This window comes from Fragaria vesca, linkage group LG2 (genome assembly GCF_000184155.1).
Source record: "Fragaria vesca subsp. vesca linkage group LG2, FraVesHawaii_1.0, whole genome shotgun sequence".
Taxonomy (NCBI): domain Eukaryota; kingdom Viridiplantae; phylum Streptophyta; class Magnoliopsida; order Rosales; family Rosaceae; genus Fragaria; species Fragaria vesca.
Genome location: NC_020492.1, coordinates 14,975,698 through 14,984,130, shown reverse-complemented (window position 1 = coordinate 14,984,130; position 8,433 = coordinate 14,975,698). Strand labels below are relative to the sequence as shown.

General features: G+C 35.4%; 1 non-coding gene across 1 annotated transcript; it reads left to right on the top strand.

Annotated features, from left to right (window-relative positions):
- Positions 1-469: 469 nt before the first annotated feature.
- On the top strand, positions 470-1,868 carry LOC101307649. The gene is made up of 2 exons (XR_183974.1): positions 470-996; positions 1,769-1,868. It is a non-coding gene; the product is annotated as an uncharacterized LOC101307649 (transcript).
- Positions 1,869-8,433: the final 6,565 nt, after the last annotated feature.

Genomic DNA, 8,433 nt, shown 5'->3' with positions numbered 1-8,433 from the left:
GTTGATTTCTGGCTCTGTTAGCATATTGAATATGTATGAGTGATTTGAGATGCTTGGTTCTGAAATTGGTTGAGATTTGAAGCATATGCTGTTTTGGGATTTGAGCAGTCGTTGGCCATATGTATGGTGGTGGTGTTGGCCTCTTGATGCTCGTTCATGAGTATGAAAGGATCTTTGATATGTTGTTGGGAACTTTGGGTGTCCAGAGTAGTAATGAGGTTATGATGGAGTTTAGTTTTGGAGATATCAATAGAGTTGTGCAATTTTGAAATTGAGCTGAGATTAGAGTAGATGATAGTATTGGGTTTTCTGCTGATTTTGGTTTATTGTTTGTGGTGGTGACTGCAGTATTCTTGTTCCATTTCCAGTCATATGAAAGTGCTGGAACATGAATTTGGATGCTTAATTTGTAAAAGATGAGATTTGGGTGATAGGAATTGGAGCTGTGTTATTGGAATAAGGAGGGGAAGATGACTGTGTATAGCACTAATGCTGAACTTGCCGGAGTTGAATGATGCAACTAAGATCTGGTAATTGACTGTTGGTGTTGGTAGGCATTGTCAACATGCATTGTGCAGCTTGGGGGACGTTCAATATGTTAGTTTTATATGGAAGAATAAACTAATGTATTGAACTATGGGGAATAATAGAATCTGGTATATTGGGTGCATTGACGTACTACTAGAAATATTGAAGTTGACTTGTCATATGGAACTAGGAGTTTGATTTCAAATGGAGGAAGTGAGTATTTGAAAGTACAGGAGTTGGACAACTTGAGAAGTAGAAATTGGCTAAACAGTTTATGGGTGTCCTTAGCAAATTTTGACGACTTTGATCGTATTGGTTTGAAGTGATTTATCGATTTACTTGAAATAAGGCGATACGAGGATCGAATGCAAGTTGCAGGATTGCAGAAGCAGAAGGATAAGGATTTCAGAATGCGTGATGCAGTATTACTAATTTTAATTAGCATCGAAGCTAGCGCTTGAATTCCAGGTAGGGTCTCTCTTGGGGAACCTTTCTTTAAATTGATAATTAGGTTATTATTGAAATTGGTGAATTGTTTGCCATTGAGTGATTAACTCTTGGTTGTTATTGTTTTTTTGATAAAGTATGTGATATCGTTGATTTATGTGATCGATGTTATTGTTTTCTGTAAAAGCATGTGTTCGATATATAATGCGTAAAAGCATGTGTTCGATATATAATGCGAGTATTGTTGCTCAACTGTTATGCATAATGCATTGTGAGGATTTATGAGAATGGTGAGAAAGGTGATTATGGAGATGAGAATGAGATTGATAGAATAGATACATTTTGTGTAATTGAGTTTCCTCATGGGTTGTTCAAGATCCAGGCTAGCCCACACGTACACAAATTCAGGGAAAGTATGCCCTTTCGATGGCGGACATCGACAAAACGATCTTATCGGGTTTCGGATTTGGAGACCATGAGTATAACAAGATGACTAACAAAAAAGGTACATGTGGTGAGATATTATTGATTATTAGATCATATATTCGAGACATTTGAGTCACCCCCGGTTGGTAAAATACACGGTATGGGACTTGTAGGCTCATCTGTCTTTGATGTATGGACTGATAGCCAGTAATTGAGGAAGACATTCATTAGCATATGCATCGATTTGTCGTTATTTATTTAAAGTATTGTTTAATATTTGATAATTTGTTTGGGCGACATAGTAAAGTATAATTTAAGAGGTTTGGCCCTACTGAGCGCAAGCTCACCCTTATAGAATCTTGTTCAGGTTCGTACGAAAACACGTGTTTCTAGAAGACTAGCGGACGTGTACAGGAGTAGAAGAGTTACGGAAGATTAGAAGTGAGATAGATCGTAAGGGCTCATCATTTTGTCTTTGTAATTGTTTTTGTTATTTCAATTTGTTTTATTTTTACAATTTCTGGAAAAGTATTTGAAATTGTTTTAGTTTTTTTTACTTTTCCCGCTCATGCCTTGGGTTCGGCGTCAGGTGTTTGGAAACCACCGACACCGGGTCCGGGGTGTGACACATTGAATTTGACTAATTTAATAAAACAATTCTTAAAGTATTTTATTAGAACAAAAGGTAGAAGAGATCAACATACAACAATTAATCTCAGAGACGAAACTAGAATTGAAAACCTGGGTGGGCTGCATCTTGGAGTTAATTTTGAGGGAATACTCCTACTGAAATTTAAAGCCAAGTTCTCTGATTTATAGTCATTTTTCTAAATAATGACTAAGTTAAACAAAATTAGAACAGGAAAATGGGAGGAGAGGCTAAAATAGGAAGTTTTTTTTTTTTAACTTAATCATATATGAAACATATAGTTTTAAGAATTCTTTCACAAAAATGGGGTAGGCTGCAGCAAGGAGCCTTTCTAGTGAGGACTCTTAAGTTGAGAACTTGGTGAAGACTTTTTGGTTTATGGTTTAAAAGACCCAATTTTCAATCACATTTTGACATCTTATCTATTCAGTTTTTAGGTTTATATGAGTAGATCATTTATATAAATTTTCACCCAAATTAATATTCGTTAAGATAACAAACTAGATCAAATTAATGGACGAACTAAATCTGTCAAATATGAACCGTTCAAGTTCATAATTGATAAGTCACACTTATGAATGTCTTAACAATTTTCAATATAGCTGAAAATTTAAAAACATGATCTATTCATAAATACCTATAAACTGAACGATCAAGATGTAGATATAAGATCAAAAGGTGGGATAAGCCGAAAAGTTCTCACCAAGTCCTCAACTTAAGGGTTCTCACTAGAAAGGCTTCCGGCTGCAGCATATACCAGCCACCCCTTGGTTTCGTGCCTGATTAATCTATAACCCTAATTCCCTTCAAAGTCATCATGTTCCTTAACCACCATCCAAGCTTCATCTTTTTTATCTAGATTTACCTCCATATATTTCTATATGTGTGTGTGTTTATATATATTATACATTTCAATTCAATCAGATTGTTTAGAGATCTACACATTGATGTTCGTTAATGGTTAAGGCATGAGGGCGGCCGTTTAACCCTTTCTAAAAAAAAAAAAGTACTGCTCTATAATTATTTAAAGGTTTACCTGGGATTGGTAAATATAAGCAGATTATCTGGGTATAGGAAATGACGTTCATGAACAAGATTACCCAGGTATGAAGAAGTTTAACTCCAACTCCAAATAGAGTTGGAACAAACCTGAAACCTAACTAAATGATGAAAGGGGTGTTACTCACATAAGGGTATACATTTTTCAATTAAGGAGTATGATTACTAGAGTTCTACATAACTAAAACCCCTAAAAATGTCAGTGCTCACTTCCACGAATGGTGATATATAGTTAAAGGCTTAAAGCCTAAAAAAATATGAATGAAAACTAGGTAAATTGCCCGCGCGCTGCAGCGGGAAAAATCATATGTGATTCATTGATCATTGAAAATTTGTAATAGCAGTATATTTACATGGACCGCAAGAAATAGATGTAGGCTGCTGCCCTGCACTACCTAATGCAGGTGCACTGCATTATCATTGTGACAAAAAATAGTTCAAACCATCACTTCTTGCCGTGCACTGCTGCTGAAGAGTGATAATCTTTACAAAAAATGTGTATACCCGTAGAAGCTATCATAAAAGCCACAAAAGTAAGAGTTGTCCATCAACATTAGTCCTTATTCAATTTCTCCAACTGGTTGTTCATTGGTAAAGATGATGATGCTACTTCTTTCTCCTGTCTGTTATTATAAAGAAGGTAAACAAAAGTTGAATGAACAATGAACAATGGTGCTGCTCAATTGGGAAGGAGACAGTACCTAACTGATACTACTTGCTTGATACGTGTGAAATGGAGCAATCTAACACTAATCAGTGTTTGTCTGAATTACAATGATGATTTTATGTTGCTAGCTTGCAAATTAAGCTTCTTCTCGATCTGTTTTTGCATACAAAATTCAAGCATGTTATGAGACAAAACAGTGTTAAAAGAAGAAAGTAGTTTCACTACCAGGTTGCAAAATAAGCTTCCTCTTTACTATTAAACCACCAGTTTCATAACTTTCATCAGTTCCTCCACTTTTTACAGAATCATTGTTTTTACTTGTGATAAAAACAGCCCAGTGTCGGTAACATAGTATTATTTATTGTAAATGCTTTTACTTGGTGATAATACAATAGAACTCCAAATAGTGGAGCACAACTTTAAATAATAAAAGAAAATGGAGCGAAAATACATACCCTTCAATTAAGTAGACGGAAAATAAGTTAAACAAAGAAATTGCCTTCTAGCTGCTCAATTGGAACCTACAAAAATAGGAATTTTGTTAATATCCGATGAAAAATCATTTTATCATGTTGAGACTTGAGATAGTATACTATGGATTCTGATTTTGTAGCGATAATGAATGCGAAAAGCTATTAGATATAGTAAAGAGCTTTTTCAAATTTTGCAAAACACACCGGCTGGTTTTCCTTTTGGGAGTCTGAGTGCCGACTTATGAGTCTTTTGAATAGTGACCCTTGGTGGCTGAATTTTGGTCTGCAAGAGTTTGTTGCTGTAACATACTGATGACTGTAAAAAGGTTATGCTGCATTCATAAAAATGAACTGCAGCTACCCTGGTCGAAGCTATCTGAATCCATAACACAATAAGAAGTTTGACATTACAATACAATGGAGTGCAGCAAGCTCTGAGAACATTTTGAAAATAGAAAAGATATAGTATCTATTAGGTAAATAATGTATAATAGCAAGTAAGGAACATTGTTGTCTCTAATATTCATGTAAGATTGAAAGAAAGCATGATCAAGTTAACTATACCTTCTTGTTCTTCTTTTCTCAGTAAATGAGCCACCCGGAAACGACACCCCTGCATGACCAAAATGTGCTCCTCTTTTTGTTCCATCTAGGCCAACAACCAAGTCAGCAGAGAGTTATACACTGACTGCATTTTAAAGAGGAATCTAAATTTTCATTGCTTGGTATTCAGATAATAATGTAAGTCACGTTCAATCTAATTTAGAAAGCATCAGAATTATACCTGCTTGGGAAGTGGTTTTGTATAGGAAAGGTTCACCTTGAATCGTCTTTTGGACATGTCCATTCAGATTAGGCCTAGGCATAATCATGAACTCCCCATTAATGTTTGTCTTCAAGATCAATTGCCTTCACAATACCATAAACACACATATATCCCACTTAATCTACATTTCTAAATTTGTTATGATATATATCATAACAGTAGTATTAATAACTTATCAATGTACTGCCTAATTACTGATGACTGGTCTCATAGTTAATGTATATGTAATTTTTGGCTAAAGGGAAACTTCGTCAGATTCTTCTAGTATCGACCGATTACCAAGAGCAAGGAGTACGAAACTTAGTATCAAACCGAAATGATATAACATAACGGAGCTAAACACAGGAACTAAGTTACAACAACTTGAACCTTAAAAAAAATAAAAAATAAAAAATAAAAAAAATAAAAATAAAACAATCATAAGACCGAATGCAAAACCCAACTGCCCAAAATTTGACATATGTAGATGCACAAACCTAGGAAGAAACAAACCACCTTCTGCACACAAATTTCCCAAAAATCGAATTGAAGGATAACCATATTGATGGATTCCTATAGATGAGAACACCAAGCTTACCCGAAGCACTGTTTAATGACCCGCAATGCAGGAAATCAAAACAAAACAGAAAACCCATGTATTGACAGTTAAAACCAGAATTCAATTTACCTCCCCGGCGAAGCTAGATCACAACACGCAAAAACACAGAGCTTGAGATTGGGGTTGAAATCTGGAAAGTGATGGAAGTGGCTAAATATCGATCAAGAGATTATCGAGAGTGAGAATGAGATGAATCATAAATCAGCTCCTTCTTTCTGTTTTGTGGAAGACGCGAGAAGATCGTGTCGTGGAGGCTGAGAAGACGTGAGAAGCTCGTGTCCGGGGCAACATCCCAGCTAGGGCCCAACACTAAACCCCAACATTGTTAAACACTGTTTTTTTACTATAGATGAACAGTTCCCTGAATAGTAATCAAACAATAGATGTATAGTAAACTAGGTAAATCCCCCGCGCGTTGCTGCGGGTTGAGATCGTCTGTTGACAATATCTGTGAAAAGAACTGTTATATAGAAGTAATTTGGATCTATTTGAACCCTTGTTACAAATAATAGTGCCAATATATGCAATACATGTTAATATTGCAAATCTGAGTTCTGCTGACATCATTTCAGTGAAAGGACTTCATTCTAAGCCGTCAAAATCCATACAAATTAAAGAAGAAAAAAAAACTATCCTACTTGTTCACCATGTTGCATGCAGCTTTGTCAGAAAGAATCTGGTTGTAGCCTCGGTTGTTTGCTAGTTTGCTACAGCTAGGGAAACCAAGGCAATACCATGTTGAGCAGCAATGTTTGTAATCTTGGAAGCTGGTATTCTGTGGTGAAATTGATATACAGATTTTGTTCAAATAATGTATCACATGAGGCTGTAATCAATGTAAGACATGGCATGTGATGAGCCTTCAATTACAGGAATCATAAATTCAATAATCCACTATTTGGCTCTTCTATAGGGTGCCAATGCACTAAGAGTCAAGAATCATGTAATATAGGCGCAAACCATAGATGATATTGCTCCATAGTTATTCATATAACAGGACAATACCATATACTCATTATTTGAAATCATGTTTGCCTTAACTACTGGGGAATATCATATGAAGATCCTGTTAGAATGTTGGCCTATACCAATCATTAATTGAAATCGTATAAAGTACATTTACACCTTAGCTTTGAGATTTGCATATTCAAGAGTCCAGCGGAATAAGTAATCTAGTAACACAAAAGCCAATGAGGATTCCAATTGACCATCCTAATTGAAGTTTCTGCAGTACATGAATTTTCTCACCCTGCCATTTCCTGTTATTAATATGAATAATATCCAATCTAGAGTTCTAGACAAAACCTCATTTGAAGATGACAGTAGTAAAGCAACGAAAGGAATACAAACTGTGCCCACCATACAATCCTATAAGACAATATATACTTCACAATGTATATAACAGGTCCATCTTCTGTGGTACACGGTCTGAAACTTCTTACAGTGTTTCAAATGGTAGCATTTAGGTGTTTCAGGCTTTGCTATCATGTTGACATGAGCTATCTTTCAACCAATACTCATTTTGATGTTTCAGTTTCACATAAAGCTAGCTAGGCAGATTAAAAGTCAAAATCAGATATTGTTAGAAGAAAGAAAACTCTTACTGTTTAGACCGAAAACTTTTCCTGTTGAGAATTAAAACTCTATTTTTTTAATCTTAAAAATTCAGTTATGAAAGTTTATTTTCATCTGGCATTGGCAATTGAAAAGGTAGGACATCCATGATATGAGTTCATATCGGAAGGGTGATTTGAAAGTAACAATTGAAAAGGTAGGACATCCATTACTTCATCCCATGATATGAGTTCATTACTCAAAGTGATTTCAGTAAGGAAAAAAGAGAGAGTTGCAAAGTTTGAGCTATACGTTGCTACTGTCCCATCAAAGTTTATCCCTTAAAATGAAAACCAAAAACTATCTTGTTCTACTAAGCAGTTCTATGTTTATTTATTAAGATCATGTTTAGCTATGAAAAGTATCGAGTAAAGAATAAGAAATTTTATGCTATGTAAAAGAAAGGAATCTAGGACGCATGAAGAAGCAAATAGTAGATGAAAGATACCCAATCAGGAGCCCTGAGGAAAGCTAGAGACCACAACACAAAGATTAAATTCTAATATCTCTCATCATACACTTAGCAACACCAAAAAACAAAAGGAAAAGACAAATAACGGCAGTCTTATATCTGAAAATATCTGTTGCGATCAATTTTTTGAGGTAAACTTTCAGTCTGACATCTCATCTTGCTTTACACACATCTTGCGAAAACCTCTCGATTTTATGAGGTTAACAGACTTAAATGAAAAACCAAATCAGAATCAATAGCACAACATATCAAGTAAGTAAACCCCTGCTATGAAGAAGAAAGCGGTGAAGAAGGAGGAGAATGTTTTCAGTTGGGCATCGTTATGCTTCTCAATGATAATCAGATTAGAAAATCAATTCAGAAAATCAGATAAAACAAGGGCCAATTACATATAAGTCCACTTTGAGATATTTTTTCCCACATAGATCCACCCCAACATTTTTATCCACATAAGTCCACCCAAGTCTAAATAAAGTTTTGTATTAAGTATTAAAGTTCAACATAATTACAGACTGCCATCCAACAAAAAAAATTAGATTTTCTCCTTTATATTTACAAGAATGCCACTAGTATAAAAAGTCAACAACCACTCTCATTTCGGAACAGTCTCCGGCGGACCTCCGGCGAGATTTCCAGCGGACCTCCGGCGAGGTTTCTGGCCGACCTCCGGCGAG